The sequence below is a fragment of the Mauremys reevesii genome, linkage group 1 (assembly GCF_016161935.1).
Source record: "Mauremys reevesii isolate NIE-2019 linkage group 1, ASM1616193v1, whole genome shotgun sequence".
Lineage (NCBI taxonomy): Eukaryota > Metazoa > Chordata > Testudines > Geoemydidae > Mauremys > Mauremys reevesii.
This window is the reverse complement of record NC_052623.1, coordinates 136,037,709-136,056,680: the sequence shown is the minus strand read 5'-3', so window position 1 is coordinate 136,056,680 and position 18,972 is coordinate 136,037,709. Positions and strand designations below refer to the sequence as shown.

Below are 18,972 nucleotides of genomic sequence, written 5' to 3'. Positions count from 1 at the left end.
AATCATTAAAAACTTTCTGTTGGCTTTAAGCACAAGTAATGCAAGAGGCTTCTTAGGACTTTGCACTTCTGCAGGCTTTGCAATGCTGCCCTGACTTTGGGAACTGAGCAGCTGGCAAGAGCCATGGAATGGGAGGAAACTCAGGGTCAAAGATTTAGACTACTTTCAAACTTCAACCCATGATATTGAAATGAATGAAATCTGACCCGTGAGTTTCTGGTAGTTAATGCCAACCAACAGCTCAGCTTCAGTAACCCCACCCTGCTGTGGTTTCTTACATCAGTCAATTTGTTGTTTTCGAAAAGAGCAAAAAAAAAATCTATCTCTGCAAAAGCATTTGATGATAGACTATATATTATTTGGGTAATTATAGGATATAGAAATGGCAATTCTGGAACAACACTGAAAATCTTCTGCCTCTCTCCTGCTGTTGACAGATTCTGTTGAGCATGCTTAGGGCTCACAGATCTTGTTGTTGAGTGATCCTTAAAGTGTTTCTCTAATTTATTGTGTCCTGCCTGGAAATGGCCTTGCAAACATCCCCGGCTTCCTGAGGGCCAAAGGTTCATTCAAAAACAGTCAGTACTGCTTTTTCTTTTTTTTCTTCAGAAAGCTATCTTCACGATGTCAAACTACTGCTCCAACAGCTTTGTTGTTATTGGAAAGGAAAAGAGAGTTTTTCCTCCCCTCCCTCCATTTGATTGCAAAATAGATTTTTGAGATAGATTTTTCAAGAGCACAGATGGCTTTTGATAGCCATTTAGAGACAATGGGAATTAGGTGCCCAAGTGCCATTTCTGTTTTCAAAAATCTACCCTGCTATGTCTTTCATAAATGTTTGCAATTTTGCTTGATGTGAGTTGTCATTTTAGATCCTTACCAGTTTGACTATGTATCTAATAATGGAATAAAAAAACTACAGATAGGAAATGCAGGTCCTATGATCATTGCTACATTTAAGTGGTGGTTTGTATTTGATCCTAGATAGAAAAATTTTCTAGAAAACATGTTGTTGAAAAATGCCATTTCATTTAAACAGATGTTTTAAGGAAAAATTTCACTGGGAAGGTTTCTCAGGCCCAGGATTGTGAGGGCAGAGGAGAGGAGGACAAGGAAACTCCCAGAATAGTCAATAGCCTGAATAGTAGGGGCCTTAGTTAAGCTGTGGGAGACCCAGGTTCAGAAGCAGGTAAGGAAGGGAATTGAACTTGGGCCTCTCCTCTCAGTGCCCTAACCACCAGGCTGTCAACTACTCTAAGGTGTGTGTCACTCTGTGTTTTTGACCAGAAATTCTATCCTGGACCTATGAAACCTTTTCTGACAAAAGTTTTGTCTAAACCAATATGTTTCCGTGACATACTTCGGTTTGAGTAAATGACAGTCCCATCATGCAAAACAAAAATGCAGCCTGCCCCTATCTCAGCCCTCCCCCAAAACCAGCTCTTACGGATGGACTTTGCAGTGTATCCAGATGGTCAACACAGTAAGGCTACCTCAAGCCCAAGCTAAGGGCTGAATTCCAAAGCTGATGGGCCCCATAGAGAATCCCCCATCTTTTTAGACAGGCAAAAAGCTGCCAGAAATCTAACCAGTTCCCAAGGTGGTGATCTCAGTTTATTTTTCACTGGACAGATGTCTGCAGAACAAACAAACCTTGTCACTACCATTGGCAGACCACTGTTATCATTGTTATTAATTATTATGAGCTTTTATTTATTATTTGTATTACTGTAGTGCCTAGAAGTCCCAGTCATGGCCCAGGACCCCATTGTGCTAGGTGCTGTACAAACAGAACAATAAGACAGTCCTTGCTTGACAAGCTTACACTAAGTATAGGTCAAGAAACAGTGGATGGATATAAACAGTTGGGGGAGAGTGGAATACAAGGAAACGCTAAGACAATAATGGCTGCCATGATAGACTGTTGTGGGCAGAGTAGTGAAGGCTGACATGGGCTGATCAGAGGTAATAATTGGAGATATACCAATCTCCTAGAGCTGGAAGGGACCTTGAAAGGTCATCTAGTCCAGCCCCCTGCCTTCACTAGCAGGACCAATTTTTGCCCCAGATCCTTAAGTGGCCTCCTCAAGGATTGAACTCACAACCCTGGGTTTAGCAGGCCAATGCTCAAACCACTGAGCTACCCCTCCCCCTAAGGAAGAATTAACTGCTTAATAGTAAATGAGAGAGATAGGTGGGTAGGTGTGGGGGGCAGAAATTGACTGTAAAGGGTCAGGAAAGTCAATACAAGCAGTTTGTTTTATGCAGTACAGAAGAGGGAGTCAACGGAGGGGTTCAAAAAGAAGTGCTACACCTCAAAATGTTGGGTAGGTAGAATGGTCTTTGCAGCAACAATATGAATGTATATGAGGTAGGCCTTAAAAATGGAGTATTGAGCACATGATTCCTTATTTTCATCTTCCTCTGTGTTACTAGGTCTGTCAATCTCTCTTGAGACAGGAAACATGGTTGTAGTGCAGAAAGGGTTTCAATTATCTTCTCATTTGCTGGAAATAATAAGAAACCTCAAGCTGACATGTGTCTCAGGAAGGATACATCATCCATACCACAGAAACAAACAAACAACATTCCTCCAGCTCCAATATCCTGGCTGGCCAAACCAAAAAGTGGCAGAACAGCAGCAGCTGTATTATCTAGCAGTCTTCCTTGCTGACACTGATATGTACATGCTGGTGTGTCAAAGTGCACTGTGACCTGACCAGCCAGGACTGCAGAAGTCCTAGAATGAAAAAAAGTAAATTTAGAATCATGTAAGGATTTTATAAAGCTATGTTTAATTTTTTGCAAGAATCAAAACATTTTATAGAATTTTAAAGTACATGTTTATACTGGAATCACTTTACCCACCAAAGGAACATAACTACCTTTGGTGTATAACATGGCAGGTGTGTTTGAGTAGCGATAATTGTTGTGGAAGGATGTTAGACATTGCTGCAGAAACCAAAGTTCATCCTCCATCATGGAAGAAATGGCTCTGAACTGCAGAGGGTGAGCTGCAGGTTGAAATGAACAGCAGGCTCTGGTTTGCATTTTGTTACAGTGATGCAGGCAAAAATTTTCAAAAATGCCGAAGGCCCAGATCCTCAAAGGTAATTAGACACCTAACTCCCATTGAAATGGGAGTTAGGTGCCTAAACAACTTTGACTGAACGTAAGTGACTTAAGTGTCTGAACTCCTATTGAATTTCACTTCTGAAAATGTTCTCTTTTGCAAAGATCTCTGCACCTCAGTAAGGCAACACAGCAGGTGCTAAACTTCATTCAGCTGTGCTACACAGAGTGCAAGTAAAGAAGTGAATAATTACACATATGATTGAAATGGTAGCTGTAAATGTAGCTATGCAGAAAGTAATTACCTGAAGTTGAATGTAGCTAGGATACAAGGGATAATACTCCTGCCCTTCTGAAAATTGTCATGGGATCAATAACCACAAACAGGTAGGACCTTGGTTTCATGTCTCTAAAGCACTATCTCTCCAGTATTACAATGCCCTGAAACATCATAAAAATGTAGGGTTGGAAAGGTCTTCTAGTCCAGAACCATGCTGGCCCATTGGTTTCCAGTGCACTCAAGGAGAAGAGTACTTTCTACTGCATCACCCACATGTATGTCTTGCAGCACGTAGGTGTTTAACAGGAGTCTGTTCTACAGATACTGACCAATCTTACCCCTGCTTAGCTTGCGACGGATGATGGGAATCTCAGCATAAGGTGCTTTTACTCTTGCTTTCCCAGGTATTTAGCATATAATTTAGAGCTAATTTATTTTTAAATAGTACAAGTCACTTTTAAACACCTGCCTTCCAAATGGGAGGAGGCAGGCCTTTAAGAGCGATGGCTTCATTTACATGCATCTCACTGTGTATTTAGCAAGGGCACATTTGGCTCATTTTCATTTTTTGGTATGGCAATTGCAGTATATTTAGCTTCCTCTGACAGTAGTAGCAGCTGTTTATGTAAAATAAAATTAACTGTTTAAAGATTTAAGTCCATTTTCATGCTTCATTTTGTAGTGTATATTCCATGAGAGAGAATTTCCTGTGCTTTTAAGGGGGAAAAAAGTACTTTTTTTGGTGCCAAAACATACAGAAAGCTTATATGCTATGATAGAAAGGTGAGAGGAACAGGACTGTTTCTGAGAGAATAAAAGTTCCTTTTACTTCCTGGATTTTCTTTATATGACTGCTAATATTTTTAAATTAACCTGGTACCTCGCAGGCAGTAAAAAAGCAGCCCCCTTATAACTCCCCCTGTCAAAAGCAAAAGCAAACTTTTCTTTTCCTCTTCAAACTGCATAATTCTAAGACAATCTTTAAATTAAACATTCCTGTTTAAAAGGAAAGTGCAATCATGTTCTGCTTTTGAAGACAGCTGGTAGTTTGTCCAAATTCATAAAAATAAGTGTCACAGTGATTACCATAAAGGGCTAAGCAATTATATCGAATTCTCCTTTCAGTTACACTCCCAACATTATTGGAAAAGAGAGACTAATGAGAGGTGTTTAAGCAATATGGGAAAATAAACATTTAAGTGAGCAAATATTGGAGCTTGGGTAATGGAGCCCCTTAGGACAATGAATACATTCCAGTACCTAAATATCAGTTTACAAGCGGAAAAGTTTTCTTAGACATTGGAGTTAATTAAGCTTCATGTTTGTCAATACTTTGCCATTTATATCTGCTTCTGTGAATAATATATCCTATGGCAAAATATCACATCAGTGCCCTATTCTTCAAACTCCTTATGTGACAATTTTTCCATCATGGGTGGGCCAATTGACTACTAGAAATAATCAAATCTGTGGAGTTAAGTTGAATTCATAGAGTTATTGGTCTTCAGGTTCTTAGAGAGGACAAGGATGTGTTGCATGAGGGTCTTGATAAAGTGAAGGACCACTGAATAAGAGATCATTCTCAAGTTTCCTACTCAAGCTTATGGTATGTTTTCTCTCTGCTCAGACAACACATGTGCCTATATGCAAATTTAGAGAGTCTAAGGCTCAATTTAAAAAAGAAACCCAAATATTTAAAGGGATGGAATGCACAAGTAAGGTAGACAAGCAATCTTAATTCTGGCACTGTAGAGATATCGGCCTCTCATCTTCTTTTTGCTGCAGGAGTTCTGGCAACATAGAATATTTAGTTTCATATGTAAGTCACAAATACTAAGTGAGTTGCTCAGTCACCATTTAACAATCATATTTTTATTGCAAGGGCTTTGATTTCATGATCTGGGCCAAGATTCTGATATATGCAGGCTAGCTTTTTGTGCCTAATGACACTTGCATAAGTGGCTAATATGTAATTGTAGGGCCCAGAAACAAAGTTCTAAGTGCCTTCTGCAGCTCCCAGTATTAGGGCCTGAATGAGGACTGGGGAACGATTGCCTGGTGTGTGCTGTTCGTTCAATCGGGAATTTGTAAGTAGGCAATTTCTTTTCTGTGGGTGGCATATGAACATAAGGAAACCCACAGTTGGTGTAACCATGGCATAGTTAAGCTTAATACTTTGATTTTGTGGTGATTGCTAAAATGACAATTATTATGGAAGGATGAGGTAGTCTGAATATCTAATTTGCTGAGGGTGTTGCTACAAGGTAGAGCTAATATAGTTTGAGTGGCTTAATAGTACAGAATCATAGAATATTGGGTTGGAAGGGACCTCAGGAGGCCATCTAGTCCAACCCCCTGCTTAAAGCAGGACCAGTCCCCAACTAAATCATCCCAGCCAGGGCTTTGTCAAGCCTGACCTTAAAAACCTCTAAGGAAGGAGATTCCACCACCTCTCTAGGTAACCCATTCCAGTGCTTCACCACCCTCCTAGTGAAAAAGTTTTTCCTAATATCCAACCTAAACCTCCCGCACTGCAACTTGAGACCATTACTTCTTGTTCTGTCATGTGCTACCACTGAGAACAGTCTAGATCCATCTTTGGAACCTCCTTTCAGGTAGTTGAAAGCAGCTACCAAATCCCCCCTCATTCCTCTCTTCCGCAGACTAAATAATCCCAGTTCCCTCAGCCTCTCCTCATAAGTCATGTGCTCCAGCCCCCTAATCATTTTTGTTGCCCTCCACTGGACTCTTTCCAATTTTTCCACATCCTTCTTGTAGTGTGGGGTCCAAAACTGAGTGTATTATCTAATCTCTCTCTAAGTATTTCCTCTGATGTCTCTGTGGCTTCTCTTGGCAGGCCGTTCTATTGATTAATAGCTCTTATTAGGAAGTTTTTCCTGGTATCTAATCTTAACTTGTTCTTCTTTAGGTGAAGACGATTACTTCTTTGAATGTATCCTTGGTCAGCTTTGAATAAGTCTTCCCCCTCTTTCACCTGGTTCGCTTTAAAACAGAAAAAGGGTATAGAGAGTTCATATGTACTTTCTGGTTTGTTTAAGCAATGTCTCCTTTTCACCTTGATCCTCGTATGGTACCTTCCAACTTTCTTACTGTTATTGCCCTTCTTTGATTTCTCTCCTTATCACTTCAAAGCACTTCATGCTATCCTCAATGAAGCCTTTTCAGTGATGTGAATGCAAGAATTGTTACCTCTCCACTCTTAAGTATAATATTTAAATATATATATTTTCCATATGGCATTAGTCTTTCCACTTACTGTTTGTTGTATCAAGGCTGAATCTAAAATTGCAATATCTCTGGTATGTTTTCCTACTTTTTTGGAACAAGAAATTAGTCTCCAAATATTTCAAGAAATCCACAGAGATCCAATTTTTATGCAAATATATTCATCATGTTTGTGTGTTCTAGAATGATCTCTTCACCCCCTCCCCATGTCAGATTTGTGGCAGTTTATTGTCACCCATCCACTTTGCTTTTCCTACATTACATTAATTCATAAAGATTTACTGTTGCATTTTCCTTTAGAAAGGCAATTCTATGTCAGTACATGTACCGATAATTTAAATATAAATGCACCCCAACCCTTTCATTTTTTTTAACCAATAGGGTCATATCCTGAGATCTTTACTGAACATTCTATTGATCTCATTGAGAGTTTTGCCTCAGTATGGACTGAATGAAAACTAAGTTCTGATTGGCCCTGTAGCGGGGTGGTCACCCCCTCCTGCCCTGAAGAGCTTAAAACAGCCCTGGGAGAGGGCTGTGGCAAGGGGAAAGATTGGGAAAGCAGCCACAGCTGTGGCCAGCTCAATCAGGGCCCAGCTGGCCCTTATAAGAGGGCTGTGGGCCAGAAGCTGAAATATACTCTCTCTAGCCTTTTGAGAGAGAAGGACCTGGCTGCCTGGGAGCTGAGCAGGGTACCTGAGGTGGAGCAGTGCTGGGGAAGGGCGGAGGGAGCTGAGGAGCTCAGCCTAGCATAACCCCAGGCTGCAGGCTTAGTTAAAGGCCTACAAAAGGTACTGGGGCTGCAGAGAGGCAGCCCAGAGATAGGTAAAGGCAACTGGTCCAACCTCCCCTGCTAAGTGATTTACAGACTTCAGTCTGCCCCAGGAAGTGGGGGCTAGATGAAGACTGGCAGTAGCCACTGAGGCAAGGTGAGGATAGAGGGTTGGGGGTTTCCCTGGGAGGGGAGACCCAGAGCCTGTGAGTTGCTGCTGGGGGCAGACCCCTGATGTAAAGGGGTACCAGGGGCTGGAAGGGACATGGGGGCCAGCGGCAGGCGAGACACTGGCTTGCAGAGGGTGCTCTGGGCTGGAAGAGCTAATTCCTGAGACAACCAGCAGGAAGCGCCATGCCAGTGAGTCATCGCCCTGCCCCAGGCCCATAGATTCTATCCATAAATAATGAAATTCCATTTCTATCAATTGATCCTATCATGTTTTATGTATGTTAGGCATCATTCTGTCTACTTTCTCACATACATGACCACATTCCTCAGATTTATTGCCCATGCTCTTTGTTTTTGTGTATAGATACTTGAATTTTATTTTTAATTTAACCTTAATTTGGGGCTATCTTTTATCCATTATTCCTTTTTATTAGGCTTGGGCTAAATTATGTCTGTAAAAGGCAGAGATGTTCAGTGAGCAGGGGAAGGAAGCACAGAGGGATGTGGGTGAGCAGGTTAAAATGTGTAACAAGTTTCCTTACAGTGTTGTCTAGTGCTCAGCATACCATGGCCTTCCATGATCGTTCTTAGGCACATCTGCTTTGGACCATTAGCTTGCATCCACCCATGTGCTCTCTAGTATAGTCAGACAATTGATGCTGGCCTCCTTCAGGATTGTGCTGGGCTGTGGTACTCACCCCTCGGTTTGCCCACACAAGGCCAAATATAATTTGACCCATAATGGTTTGTTCCATACATGACAATTTCCTCCATCCTCCTAGCTCAAAGATCTTTGTCCCACCTTAATTAATTTGACGTTCAGTTAGCTAGCTCCCCATCTGATCAAATAAAGGCAGAACATTCTAAATAGCCCTGGTGTTAACATATTTGTAAAGCTTTTAAGGAAGGTCATAGTTACTCACTAGTTACGGAAATCTTGAAAGACTAAAGGGCTGTAAAACTAACTCAAATTACAGCCTGTCTTTGTGGTTGAGATCCCAGATTTTGATAAAAAGTTGGAGAAATTTTCTGCTATCTAGATTCCTAAGGTGCTAAGAAGTAAGAGCTGGATTCACAAAAGGACTTAGGCACCTAACTGTCACTTTCACAAAAATGCTGTTTAGCTGCCCCCAAACCCTGTAGCCTAAAATCTCTGGTCCTATGCTGAAGCCGTTGCACTGTGATTAAATAATGAGAGACTCAGTAGGGGTGGGGAAGAGAGCTCTTGTGCACAACCATCACAATGACTCTGTAGCCTGGTGATTAGAACACTCACCTGGGAGACCCAGGGTCCTGTTCTCCCTGCTCCAATGATTCTTTCATAATTTATTCAAAGTGGAACAGTATCAGCAGGAGACATTGATAGATTGAACAGCCCGGTGGCTAGGGCATTCAGCTGAGACATGCTGCCTCCTGTACTGATTGCTTCATCTGATGCCACAACTTTGAGTTTTTAATTTATTTAATGGAAAAAACCCATGTTTTTTTTGTCTTGTATCAACATATTTGAGGCCTAAAGTAGCACTTACACTTGGTACAAGACTGTTGTATTACAAAGGTTTTAATTAAACATTTTGTGAGAGATGAAGAAGAAACCACTGTGATCTTTTTCCGAGGGTAAATTAATATCCATAGGACTTCAGCATGTATTGACATCTTTGTTCCTATGTAAAGGTTAATTAATATGGTAGAATGTTCTAAGCAATGCTTTATTAAAAGCAATATGTTAAGGTTGTAAAATTAAACACCAAAATCAGAAAATACTATATAGCCTTTACTTTTTGTTATAGTGAACTGATCCATACAGCTTGTGTGCTACAGATAAGTTATGTGCTTAACAATTGACCCAACACTTTAAAATACTGCATATAGTATGTGCAACATGAATGAACTAGCATTTTCTGAAACCCTTAACCTTTTTATTTCCTGACTTCTTCCTAGCTTCTTTTCATTTGCAACTTGAATGTTTCTTTAATATAATTTTTTGCATTAATTTTATTTTGTGCATTTGTTGGGGAAAGGATGAAATGGGAGAAAACTCCACATGAAAATACTCAGAGTTGTGTGTTTTACATACTTGATTTATCTGTATTAATAGAATTATAATGCCTTACCCTGAGAGTGCTAGTTCTCCATTATAAGTATGTACAGTTAATTGGTCTATTTTAGAAACAATCACTTCCATGACATGGGAATATTAAGAACATACATATAGTTACTGAATGAAAGTAGTTTGAGGTTCTCTGTCTGGCCTGGACCAGCCCAAAATTCTTTTCTATAGAGAGGGGGAGATGTATAACTTCATAGTGCAGCTTTAGGAGACTCAAGCTCATTTGTCAAAGAGAGACTGTAATATGGTAGCCTTTTAGATCCTTCTTTTGTAACCAATGTTTCTATGACTTCAGTTAGCATCAGACATTTTTTAGGAATCATTTAGACAATCTTTTGAGCTTTATGTGTGGTTTTCTGTTTTTTTAAATGTATTTTTGTTATCTCATTTGGATTGAATCTGTCAATTTTATTTGAGAAAATACATATTGTTGCCATTCATGAAAGCGTGTGATTTATCTTTCTTCAGTTCTTGGTGATGTTATGGAGAAAAAGGACATGAACTATTGAATTGTTGGCCTGTCAGAAAGGAGCAGTCCCACAGAAACTGTTCTGGTAATAGACTGGTGATTAAGAGATGTCATGACCAAGACGGAGGGTGAAATCCTGTCCTCAGTGAATTCAATGGGAGTTTTGCAATTGACTTCACGGAGTCAAGATCTCAGGAGTGCAAGAGCAGCTTAACTCTTAAAACTGTAGAGTAATAGTGTTGTGCAACCAAATTTGCATATCTCCCCTGGTTTAAACTCAGTGGTTTCAATAAATGTAGCCAGTTTATTATGATGTTCAAGCATGGACAGTTTCAACCTAAAGAGGGAAATTTTCAGAAAGTTATGGATTAGAGAAGATTGGTGGTTGCAAGAAACCTTATTTTAACCTGATAGTTTATTGTGCCTATACAGATACTTGTGGTCAATCAAATGCAGAGTTCAGGAACAACAGATTGAATTCCTACTTCAGATTTTTATAGTGAGAGGAATTCTTAAGCTAGTTACTTGAATAGTGAAGGCGGGCTGTGATTTCTATTATAATGGGCCTTGGTTATTTAGCCTCTTCATGCAAGGCCTTTCCCCTTTATGATCTCTCCAAATTCACCAGGAAACATGGGGAAAATGCAATTTTTACTGGATTCCTGATTCTGAGCACCAGTACTGAATCCATCACTATGTAACCAATGAAACGCTGGTGCATGTTATGAAGGGAAAATGAAAGCAAGTCACTCATTTAAGAGAAGAGAATAGTTGTCACGAATAGTCGCCTGCACTGTAGAGAACGCAGCTACTTAGGAGAACAATTGGCAGTCATGAAGAGGCAGCGTGGTTCACTGGATTAGTCACTGACCTTTGAGGTCCTCCTTAGAGACTGTCCTTATCCACAGTAAACAAAGCTCTTTGTAATTACAAACAGATGCCAGATAAAAGGTGGAGAATACAATAATCTCAGCTGAGCTTCTAGTGAATGTTGGAGTGTTGGTACCCTGTTTTCCATACTCAAAAGAGCATGGCACAGTGTAGTTAAATTGTAAGCTTTTGTGTTGAAAGCTACCCAGAGTACACTGGAAACCCCACTGTTGCCAATACTTGCATTAATTCCTGATCCTTTTCAATATCAACCCTTCCATTTCCCAAATTTTAAAAAGAAATATTTTACAGGCCCAAAATGGGAGAATTTCATATGGAATAGGCACCTACATATGCATACTCAAAAGATAGTCTTGCAACTTATTAATATATGAGGTTGATTCCAGTGTAATTAATATCATCCTATCATCACTTGCAGACAGTACATGAATGACAGGAAAGTAAATGAAAGCAAGCAGTCTGCATGACTTTTCAACCCCTGAAATTAGACTACTGCTCAAGATTATATTTTGAAAAGGCCATACTGTACATTACAGCAGCCATTTAAAAATAATCCGACTACATGTAATACATTACTAGTATGAATTATTTTAACTCCTTTGTGTAGGTAGACAGTGAAAGTGTAGTGAAAATATTTTTATGATTTGAGAGATTGCTAGTTCCACTGCTACTCTCTGTTTTAAGTAAAGAGACTATCTCCCAAACCAGTAGCATATTTCAAAATTGAAGAAACTTTTGAAGTGTGATCACTGTGCCACGTATTAGGGATATGACAAACCCATAATTTTGGGATTCTATAGATAAATAGAGAGTATTCCTGATGGATTCAAATCCAGATACTGATTACCTTTAGAGTCTTTGGCTCATGGATGGAGATAAAAGGAGGGCTGAGCTGGGGAAGGCAGTGGGAGAATAGGTTCTGGGGATGTGGTGGAGGGAGGGGATGGAGAGAGAAGTAATAGGTATAGGTGGAAGGACTCACGTGTGAACAGAGGTGAGCAGTGGGAAGGAGTAGTTTTTGATGTGTGACTTGCTTCTGGGGCTGTGGATTTGCTGGAAGAATGGTACTAGTATCAGGACCGAGAGTCAGGCCATACTTGAAATGGCTGTTACCGTACTGGATCAGCCATCTCAAGCATTTATTATCTGTTTTATTATCAACTGGAGAATCCAACTGATTTGAGTACAGGTGCAAATATGTCTTGCGTCCTATAAAAATTGATTTTTAATTGGGGATTTGTCACATGTTTTACTTATAGGGAGAGACTATATGGTAGTGTGGTGCAGTACAAATAGTTTTTATCATAATAGCATGAGTTTGGCGTGGCCAACTTACCCACAAGTTGTGAAGCCACTAGTGAATTATTTAAATGATCCTAAATGAATCCCATGAAGACCATTGTACCACATCCCATGGTCAGGTATTTGGTATATGCCAAATATTTTACAGGTAGAGACTATTTTAAATGTATTTATGGCGTGTTTTACAATTTTTATTGGTATTAATTTTCATATTTCTCTACCTGTAAAGCCAGGCTCCTTCAGTGTCATAAGGCCAAATGCTCATTATGCAGAGAAAGAGGAATATTCTAACTAATGAAGTATTGAAACAATTCAAAATTACCAAACATAGCTTTTCTAAACAGTGCATAATAATCTCTCTCTCTAAAAGTCCCATATATCACAGTTTCTTGGAGCTAAACAAAAAGTCTTGCTGTTTTGGAAAGAGAGGATTCTTAGCCTTCTGATAGTATTCTGATGTTTCTAACCCTACTAACTCACCTGTTACCAGACCTTATACCTGTTGAATACTGCCTGTCCTGAGTCATGCGGCCATATATGTTTGGCATGAAAGAATGAAAAGGGTTTTTTTTTTGTCCCTCCCTCCCCTTAGGGCTGTATATATCTGTATTTAATAGTATCTCTCCCCACTATATCTCCCCATTTCCAGTTTTTATCCACTTCTTTCTTTTTCTCTTTTTTGTTTCTTTCTACTTCCTCTCATCTTTTGATATCCCCCATATTATGCTGGCAATGGTCTCTATTGTTAAAGGAAGGCTTTGGCAAAGAGGTGAGTATTGATCTGACTGGAGTCAGCTGAGAATGTGTTCAACTTGTGGTATTTTTAATGAATTACCTGACTGTTGAAGCTGCTCTGGTTTTGAAATGTTAAAAGTAGTCCATGAAGAAATGGATTAGTAGGCAGAGTGCAGTTGGAGGGAGTTAAAGATACATGAAAAATTCAGATGTATTAGTTCCACAATTCCTCACATAAATATCCACTGTCTTAGAAGCATGTATGCCCGAAGGGGATACCTTGTGTGTCTAGCTATTTCTGTAAAGCATCCCAAGGTATGATAGTGACAGTATGATAGATATTAGAGATCCCTGTCCCAAAGAGCTTAAACTCTAAAAATACCCAAAATACAAACAAAGGATTTGGAGAAGGGATATGACACTTTTTTTTTATCCCAGTGTTTTCTGTTCTATTTTATAGTTTTAATAATTTGTAGCCTTTATCTCTTGCACATAAAGTTCAGTTTACTGTAATCTTGTATTAAACAGTCTTAGCACGGCTTGTTTTTTAAAACTCTCAGATTCTCTGTGTGTTTATACAGATACATGTACCAGTGTCATCTTTTTTGCTTTGTTTCTCTCATCAATATTAAAGTATTGGATGATGAGGGTGTAGTGACACTGTTGTAAAAACTGGTTAATGTACTGTAATAGTGCATAATATCTTAGTTTTAATAAAATGAATATTTGAAAAGATGGTAAACTAGGCTCTAAATTAAATTGGTATCATATTCCTTTTGCAGTGTCTTTACAGTGCTTGCTAGCAAACTACATGCATTCAAACCATTTGGTATTTGTGGAGTTAACTAACTTACACCTATTCCCAATTAGCTTCTTACACCCGGAATGCAATGCTTGTTTACCTATCTAAGGAAACATGTTATACTGAAGTGAGCTTGGCTGGTTTTTAGCCTGACTGAGAGAGACAAGTAAGTACACACCCTGGAGAGTGGGAGTGATCAGTAGGCTGGACAGAGCACAGCTTCCTGAATCAAACTGACTACAGTTCAGCTGATCTTGAGGAAAAACAGCACAAGCCAGGCAACAAAGCACCCTACTTGGAGGAACTATCAGCTTAAAAAAACAAACAAACAGAATTTCAGGACAAGAACAATAACTGACAGCATAAAAATGGAGAAGCAGGTAAGTCACTTGCATTGTAGAAGTGGCCTTGTTAGAATGAGGAGGAAATCAGAGTGCTGCTATTAAGTCGTGTTCTTATATCTAGTTCATTCCTAAAATGGCTTGCACATTTTAGAAATACTTCTAGACAATTTGTGCCTTTTGTGCACAGCAACATCTGTGTGGGGGTAATTATTTTAGTTTATCTGACTTTCCATGTGTTTCTAATTTGGATACACCTTTCTTTACCAAAGAGATTATCAAAGTTTCTTATCTTTGATGGAACACAGATGGAAGCTAAGACTGTGGAAATAAAGCTAGGATGCTTTGATTAACTGTCTGAATCCCTGCAAACTGCAGAATGCAAAATTTCTAATATGCACACACTAGACGTCCTTATTTTTAAGGTTTAGTGCATTTTTTAAAAAAGTGAAATATCGCTTCATTCCATAGTTTCTAGTATACTTCATTTTGATTGGTATGACTGGAGCTCAGTCAGCACAGCTGAAATGTCCTTGCTCGCTGTACATGGAATATGGGGATACCTGCAACAATAAGCACAAGTTACTTAAAAATAAGCCTGGTTCAGTCTTGCAAAACTTGTAAGCAAAACGTCTTCTCCTAAAATAAAAGTTGTCAAGGTACAAAACAAAAACATGGATTGCTTAGGAAACATTTACAGATTCTGATAACCTTTACAATAGACTCTGATTTAAATCCAGAGAGCAAAAGAGTTCTTTGAAGAATAGCTCAAAGAATTAAAAGTGGAAATCTGAAAGAATATGTTTCAATAGCTATCTAATTGCATAGTATTGTAGAGTACTTCAGGACAGACAATGTTAAAAGGCAGCTAGTTGTAGAACTTCCTTCAAATTCTATTGCACTGATAATACAAAAATTATGAATGAAAGTTTGGTTTAACTGATCCCTCTGAGAGGTACCTTCCACAGAAGAATACTGTGTGCAGAAAACTTTACAGAAACAGGTGCAGACTTTGTTTTTAGGGTGATTTCATTTCTCTCATTCTGGTGGTTCACTGTCATATGATTGCATTGCACTAAGCTTTGACTGATAATCTTATCACAAAAAATCTGCATTAAGAATTTAATTTGTATGTCTGTATCTTTCCTGGGGGCCAAAATAGCAAAAAAAAAAATTAAAAAAAATTACATTATTTCTAAAAATGTAGAAGATTTTTAAGAAGTTGATTAAACTAGAAACAAAACAGTTAACTTTCAGAATGTTGCAAGATTTATTAATGTATGCGTAACAGTAAGCAGTTATATTGCAAGCTCCTGTAATGTAATATTTCCTGGCTAAAACATTCATTCGTGATAAGGAGTTGGCAACCTTAAAATTCACTTATGCTAATTTAGTTTCTCATTCATAAATATACAGGATATTTCTAAACTCCTGACCTTCAAAGTGAATATATTAATGGGAGTTACTGCGTTGCTGTTTTATGTATGTATCTTCAGTATGGCATTTTTACAGGATCATTTGCAAGGAAAATAGATAGTGAGTTCTTAGACCTGGGACAGCATCTGAACATACCATGTTATCCCTCTGAAATACCATTGGTTTTGCTGGAACTCAGTAGCGGTGAGGAATCTGGGAATGGAGGCCCAGGAGCAAAGACTACGGCTTCTGAACGTCACTTACCTCACCTCCCACCCCGTCTTTGCTGGCTTCCGTTTATGGTACCTCAAGAAACTCTGTATTGTGCCTCAGGTAGGGATACAAGATAAGAGATTTTATCAGGGATGTTTGTAAATAAAATGCAAGCTTTAAGAACAGGCGAAACACCTGCCAAGAGAAACACACTCTTAATCTATTGGATTCTATTCAGTCTAGATACTTAATGGTACTGATCCAAATACCTCATAATAGTTAACAGAATTTATCTTTACAACACTCTGGGAGGTAGGGGTGTTTTTTTTTTTGCCATTTTACAGATGGGAACTGAGGCACAGGGTATTTATTTATATTATCGTAGCACCTAGGAGCCTCAGCCATGGACCAGGACCCCATTGTACTAGGTGCTGTTATATAGACGCAGATCAAACAGTTCCTAGATTAAGTGATTTACCTAAAGTCACAAAGAATGTCTGAGGATGAGCTGAGAAATGAACCCAAGTCTCCTACATTTCAATCCAATGCCCTATCCACTAGATCAGTGTTTCTCAATTGTGAGGAGGGAGGGGGAAGGAGGCGCCTGTCAATTTTTCTAGGGGGCAAAGCACATCACAACACAACTCAAATTTGGCCCAACCACCCCTCAGTCATGACGGAGGGGCAGCCGGGCTACATTTGAGTAAATTACATGAGGGCTCCAAGTTAAAAAACAAAGAAATACCTCCCCTCCCTGCCACAAAAAACTAAGGTGGGATGTGGTTCAGAAAAGGTTGAGAACCCCTGCACTAGATCACTCTTCCCTCTTAAGCTTCTGTGCCCGAGTTCCTTATCTGTAAAATGGGCAAATTTCTTCACACATCGATAGACAGAAACATTCTCTCTGTGACAATATGCAAGTAAAGTAATCTTGGAAACTGGGAACACCGCCCTGTGCAAAGTGGTTAAATAATGCTTTCACTGCCAATGAGCTGTATGTAAGGAACTCTACTTGTATATTTGGCTAAAACTGGTTCCAGCAATTTTTTTGGTCCACGATGCACAAAATGGCAGGGCGGGGAAATCATCCCACAAACCCACCATATTTATGGGATTTGGCTCATGAGGCAATATTTCTATCATTTTACGGGTGGAACAGCTGGGTGAGGGTCTTTTGGGAAGCTATTACCTTAAGCTGCATAAACTTTATAACCTTTCTCCTTGATACTTTTAATCAGTAAATATGTATTCGTTTTTTTTTAAAATGAGTTTTGCCCGAGTGTAGAACATTTCCATTTTAATACGCCTTGACACACTGAGGAAAAGCTTCCACTTTAAATGGTTGGTGTAGAAAAAGCTATACTTTTGTTTTAAAGTTTAATTCCAGGTTAAATAATGTAATTAACTTCTACGAGTTTTCTCCCTGTCTTTGGATCTGTGTCAATTTCAATTGTTTAGCTCCAAGGAAAATAATGAAGTACATTGATGATGATCAGTCTAAAGAAATGTTAACTTTGCAGATGCACATACTGAATCTAAGCAAAGGTGTTGTGCTCCAACAGGCCTTCTATGTGTATGTATGTACTTATAGCACCATCTTTAGCTGTCTAAACATGAGATAGGGCTGAAGTGAAACAGAACAACTCTGATTTGACAGTCCAAGTTTTAACACAGAGAGGACTGAGTTGGAAATTTTTGTTCACGTTTCAGAGCTGTGAAGTTATTACTCTCTGACAAAGGCTTTGATTACTTAGACAAAAATTATTTTGCTTGGTTCTGAGTGAAACATTGCTAGTGCATTAAATTCAGGAGGGTTCTTATCCATTTGTGGTTTTAGCAAATAAAGGGTTAACTTTAGAGCTGAGGCTGTTGGATGTAGTTATCATGGCACTTTTTTATTTTAAAAGAAAAGTTGAATATGGAAACTAATATTTCTCTTTAATCCATTAACTATAGTATTTAAGGATATTTTAAAAAGTTTCCAAGGTAAATAAACTAGAGTTGACCCTACAGCAACTCTCTTTCTTGATTACACAGGTTTTTCAGAGCCACCGCTTTGTTTACTTATTTTCACTTTTTAAATTTTTCATGGAATTGGAATTGAGAGCTCCTATACATTAGCAAGCAGAGGCTGTGCACATCACATTTCCATTTTGATACCTTAATGCTTTTTCAATAAGAAAACTCAAGGCTTTCAAACTGTAACTGGAGAGCTAGCAGTAATAGATGAGCATGCTGTACTAATTGTGTGCTCCCTGTAGGGTTTTGTTAAAGGTTTTACCATTCTATTACGCTATCATTTTCGAATGTAAGCATTTTATATGGCATGTGTGATTTCACTGCCCTTAAGTGACCTAAGTAAATTCCTTTTTTCCCCTGAAGCATATGCCTAATTGAAAAGAACCGTCAGCAGTTGCCGAGCTGCAAGCAACATCTCTAGGAATAGCTTGAAGAGAGACAGGTGTCAAAAAGGGTGGGTCAAGTGGGACAACATTTATAACAATCTTCTGCAGATCCTGTATTGAATCATTGTTAGGATTAATGGTAATGAAGTGTAGGCAGGGCATATTAGCTTAGCTGAAGAGAAGACAGCAGCTGCCTCAAGCTTAAATATACAGAATCTATTTTCTGAAAGGGCATCTGTTTTGGTTTTTTACTTCTGCCGTCCTTGCTGCTCTATTTAGGAAATTTAAAATGCAACCCAAAATCCGTATGTTTCCTAGTGCAACTGCTGTTCTAAAATCATAAAGCCCCATGTAGCTGTGTGGTACCTCTGCATTCATAAATGTAGTTATGAAGAACACGCTGGGCTGCAACCTAAGATTGAAACATTGTGTTCCCTATTGGAAGCCCGGTGTTGCTTTTACAGTGCCAGCTGCCCCGAGTGCATGTGTTCTAAGAATCATGCAAATGAAGGACCGTCTCAAGCTAGGGAACAGCCTTTCTTTTCTCTGATCAAGAGAAAATTATCAGATGACGATAAATCAATGGTCAGTTCTGCTTAGATGATTTTAAAAATTAATCTCTGTTTAAAATACTTCCATGAGGTCTGCTCAAATTTTATATTTATTGATTGCAACTTTAACTTGCTTGATCAGGTCAGAAAAAAAACCCAGTACTTAAATTTAAAAAGGTTAAAAACCAATGGTCCT

General features: G+C 38.9%; 1 protein-coding gene across 2 annotated transcripts in view; it reads left to right on the top strand.

Moving 5' to 3' along the window:
- MID1 (midline 1) overlaps positions 1 to 18,972 on the top strand; it is a 387,109-nt gene that overhangs the window by 43,341 nt on the left and 324,796 nt on the right. Inside the window, exon 1 of one of the 2 annotated variants that reach the window (XM_039504354.1) lies at positions 14,113 to 14,230. The exons of the other annotated variant lie outside the window; for it this stretch is intronic. The gene's annotated coding sequence lies outside the window, so the exon portion shown is untranslated. Of the gene's footprint in view, positions 1 to 14,112; positions 14,231 to 18,972 lie in introns of those variants that run through there. 2 annotated transcript variants of the gene reach the window in all.